The 4,522-nt window shown below is 55.9% G+C and overlaps 1 pseudogene; it reads right to left on the reverse strand.

The window, feature by feature from the left end:
* Positions 1-242: 242 nt before the first annotated feature.
* LOC149336095 (uncharacterized) lies at positions 243-3,547 on the reverse strand (annotated as a pseudogene).
* Between the last annotated feature and the right edge of the window lie 975 nt (positions 3,548-4,522).

The following is a 4,522-nucleotide window of genomic DNA, read 5'->3' on the forward strand; positions in this document are numbered from 1 at the left end:
ATAGATAGATAGATAGATAGATGGATGGATAGATAGATAGATAGATAGATAGATAGATAGATAGATAGATAGATAGATAGATAGATAGATAGATAGATAGATAGATAGATAGATAGATAGATAGATAGATAGATAGATAGATAGATAGATAGATAGATAGATAGATAGATAGATAGATAGATAGATAGATAGATAGATAGATAGATAGATAGATAGATAGATAGATAGATAGATAGATAGATAGATAGATAGATAGATAGATACTTGAGGCCGTACCCTTTGTAACGGGCGGGCACCACTAAAGTGAGCACCCAGACCAAAAAAAAAACAAAAAAACACAAAAAACGAGGTGAAAGCGCACAAGAAAGGAGAGAAACAAATAAAATAAAATAAAAAAAACGCAAAGTTCAGAGCAAGGAGTTCGCTCATCGACCGCGTTCACATTCGACTCTGCGGTTTCGCGCGGTTAGACACAGTGCGCCACCAAAGAGTCAGTCGACGCTTGGTTCGCAGCACACCCTCGCTCTTGAGCTTGGAGTTGTCTCCCTCGTCGTCCACCGCAGGATCGTGAAAGCCGAGCGCCTGAGGGAATGTGGTGCCCTCTGTCGGCATCGGATGGAGTCTCTGGCACGACATCACCAGGTGCTTGATGGTCTCCTCCGCATCGCCACACGCTCGGCATAGTGCTGCCTGTGCTTCTGATGTTGCATCGAAGCGACGGCGGTACACCAGTGTCCGCAGCGCTCCGGCCCGGGCCTCAAACAGCAGTGTGCTACCAAGGCCGTTGTCAAAGATCTTTTCGGGTCCGATGCTGTTCTTGCACTCGCGGTACACAGCCAGTGTCGGTTTTTCAGCGAGCGCCTGCAGCCACTGCTTATTCTCCAGTTCTTGGACCCGTCTCCTTGCCTCCTGTTTCCACGCCGTTGCTGATTCGGCATTTATGGGTGTCTGGAAAAGGCCATACTTGCCTTGTATCCGGTGGAGGCGCTTCACCCATGTAGTGCGTAGGCATGTCGCAGCGAGGTATTCAAAGACCCGCCTAGCCCATCGGTCGCGGCTCATGAACTGGAGTCGACCGCGGTACTCTAGCTTGCTGCATGCCTCCCTTGCCTCAAAACTAGACCATCCAAGGTCGCCTTGGATGGCTGCAATTGGCCACCCGCCCATGGCAACCGACTGCAGTGCGGCCGACCTCTGTCTGTCTGCGCTCTAGCCAATTCCTGGTGGCTGATGGGAGGCAGACCACCGCGTTGGCGAACGTGAGTCCTGGTACGTGCGCGAGCTTCCAGAGGTCGCGGACCATAGTGTACTGATGGCACCCCCACAGGCACCGACGTCTGAGGATGCATTGCGCTCGGAGTGCAGACTGACGGACGTTGGCCTCGTGCAGCCTGAACATGTCAGTCTCAGCGCACAAATTTATGCCCAGGTATTTGTACGATGTGTCGACTGTCAGGGGCTCTTCGTTCAGCGTCAGCAACAGCTAATCAGTCGCCTCGCCCGCCAGCTGAACAACCATGCATTTTCGTTGGTTGAACTTGAGTCCAAGGCTTCGCAGCTCCACGGCACAAACGTCTAGCATTTTCTGTACATCCTGTGGTGTTTCTCCCATAATTACTATGTCATCAGCAAAGGCAAGACCCGGCAGTCGGCTGGAGTTGTCAATTCCTCTGGTGCTGTACTTAAGGCCGAATCCCAGGTTTGCCTGCAGAAGTGCCTTTTCCAGTCCGCACACATACAGCAGGTAGAGGAGGGGAGACAATGGGCATCCCTGCCGAAGCCCTTTGCGCACGCAGACCCGCTCCGATTGCACATTGCCAAATAAGGCTGTGACTGCATTTTCCCGGTACAACCTCTTTATCGTATCGAGGAGTGGAGGTGCCACCCCCAGAGTACCAAGGCGGTGGAAGAGAGCTTCGTGCGGAACGTTGTCATATGCCTTTTCGACATCCAGAAAGCAGCAGATGAGACTCCTGCCCTCCTTCCTGGCGATGTCTATGCAGCTGGTGAGTACGAAGAGGTTGTCTTCTAGCCTCCTGCCCGGACGAAACCCATTCTGCAGCTCCGTTAAGACGTGCGCTGATTCAGCCCATCCGCTGATCCAGGCTTTCAACACTTGCATAAAAACACGGTACACCACGCTGGTGACCGTGAGTGCCCGGTAGTCGCCGATATGGGCAGCATTGCCGCCGTGCTTCAGCAGGAGCACCACCCTGCCATTGCGCCAGTCCTCGGGTATGTCTCCGCCGTTGATAATGGTGGTAAACAAATCGGCAAGCTGTTCCCTCGAGATTGGACAGAGTAGTTTTAGTAGGCGAGCTGGTATTCCATCGGGTCCCGTGGCTGTGCAAGCGCTGATGCGGCCCAGTGCCCGATTCATGCCTGGCAGTGCGACCTCCCATGTGATGTCCGGTTGGTCCTGGGGTGGAGCTGAGGACAATGTCTTCTCAAGCTTGTGCTCAGGCGTGTGGGCTGGTGGCCCATACAGGGCTGACAAATAGTCAGTGACGTGCTGTTGCAGGTCGGTGATGGGCGGTCCTGTAGCACTATCCACCATTTCTATTGGCCCCTCCCTTTTCCTGTCCAGTGAGTTGACATACCGCCAGAACCTCTGAGCTGCCGATTTGCCCTCTGCCCGCAGTTCTTGCATTTGCTTGATATTTGCGGCCGCCAGCTTTACCTGCACCAATGACTGCATTCCATGTTTGCACTGCAGGTACCTGTCCCATGTCGCTGCTGCTGCCTCAGGGTCCTTATCTTTCACCGCCCTGCGGTAGGCGCGGTTCGCGTCCCTGCGCGCTTGCCATGCCTCTGCCACCTGCCTGTCCCACCATGGCTTCTTGTAGGCTTGCCCATGTCCCTTGCGGACCATGTGTGAGCGCATTATCGAACGCAGGGCTTCCATGTATTCGTCGTATGTAGCGGCTCCGATCCGCCTCTGGCTCTCTTCAAATTCCTTGGCGACGACCTCCATCTGTCTTACCGGAAGGTAGAGAGCTTTCGACCGTCGCGGTCGAGTCTTCCGACGTTGTTTACGGCTGAAGTCCAGACGCAGGCGATTATGGTCGCTGCCCATGCTAACCAGGCCCTCTTCATCAATGTCGAGGTGCTGCAGAAGGCTCAGTAAACGAGGGGATAGCAGCGCATAGTCAATACATGTAGCACTGTTTCTGGCGCACCACGTATACTGGCCGTCGCATCTCGGGTCCAAATTGGCGATGTTGAGCTGGAGCTGTTGCGCCAGCCGGATGAGGAGGTCACCGTTAGCGTCAGTGTAACCGTCAAGCTCGGAGAGATGGCCGTTGAAGTCCCCAAGAATGATCACCTCCCTGTCAATTGCAACCAGGCGGGCGTCTCTGCACACGCACTCCACTAAACCATGGTTATTGTCGGGACGACTGCTGCGGACGGAAAAATATACCACGCATAGCGCTGTGGGGACCCCGAGAAGATCACCTACCACCCATAGGTGGTCACTGCATCCATCGTCATGCCCCACACGATCACTGCACTCTTGCGCCTGCCACTCCAACTCACCGCGCCACATCACTCCCACACCTCCACCTTTCCGGCTTTCACCCAATCTGTTCTTGCCCGCCCAACACCAGCTCGGGTCGATGGGAGGCTCCTCGAGGTCGCGGAGGTGGGTTTCGGCCACCGCGTATACGGATATTTCTTCTGTGCGAAGCGCGCTGTACAGTTCCGCCCACTTTTGTTCTCGTCGAGCGCCGTGAAGGTTCAGAAAACCGACTCTGAAGCTTCTTTGCTTCTTGCACCGAGGTGCTGGGCGGCGACGCTGCTGCTCGCCCCTTACTGCGCTTGCCGCGGCAACTGTTGCAAGATGTGGTGTCGGACGAGGTCGCCAACCATCTGGAAAAGTTCTCCGGGCGCTCCCCCCGGGTGAGCCAATCGCGGGAAGTGCGGCGTCGCCTGGAGAGGGGCTGGGCCACCGTGCGATGTGATCACGTTGCTCCACATCGTGCCCAGGTGCCATGGGGCCGCCGCCGGCTGCAGCTGCGGCCCGGGGTGCAGCTGCTCCCAGAACCTCGGTTGGGCCCATGGTGAAGGCGCCTGTGTGAGGCCTGTCCTTGTTCCAGAGCTCGGCCACGCTTCTGGCTCTGCTGGGGCTGGTTCCGCTGCCCCGACCGCGTCGGCTGGTTTCCTTCCGGCCAGTTCCGCTTGTCCACGGGGGGTCTCTTTTCCAGGGGCCGCTGTTTTCGGATGCAGTCGGTTGGGTCGTCCGCTCCGAGGCTCCCGCCTCCACCCTAAAAAGGTCGAGCCGCGAGTGCCACTTCTTTCGCTACTTGGCGAGCTGTGGCAGCCAGGTAGTGTACGCCATCCTGCGCCATCTGTTCGTCGCCCTCCAAGAGCTTGGAGAAGTCAACGAACACTGCATTCCCCGAGGCGCACAGCTTCCTCAGCTGTGTGTTGAGGAGCATTGCCTTCGCCCGTGGCTCTTTTCCCCGTGTTCTCACTTCGGGGACGGAACATATTGCCATCTTCTGGGCATAGGGGGCGAAAA

Source organism: Amblyomma mixtum, chromosome 7 (assembly GCF_055824585.1).
Source record: "Amblyomma mixtum isolate Tamu chromosome 7, ASM5582458v1, whole genome shotgun sequence".
In the NCBI taxonomy this organism is placed as follows: domain Eukaryota; kingdom Metazoa; phylum Arthropoda; class Arachnida; order Ixodida; family Ixodidae; genus Amblyomma; species Amblyomma mixtum.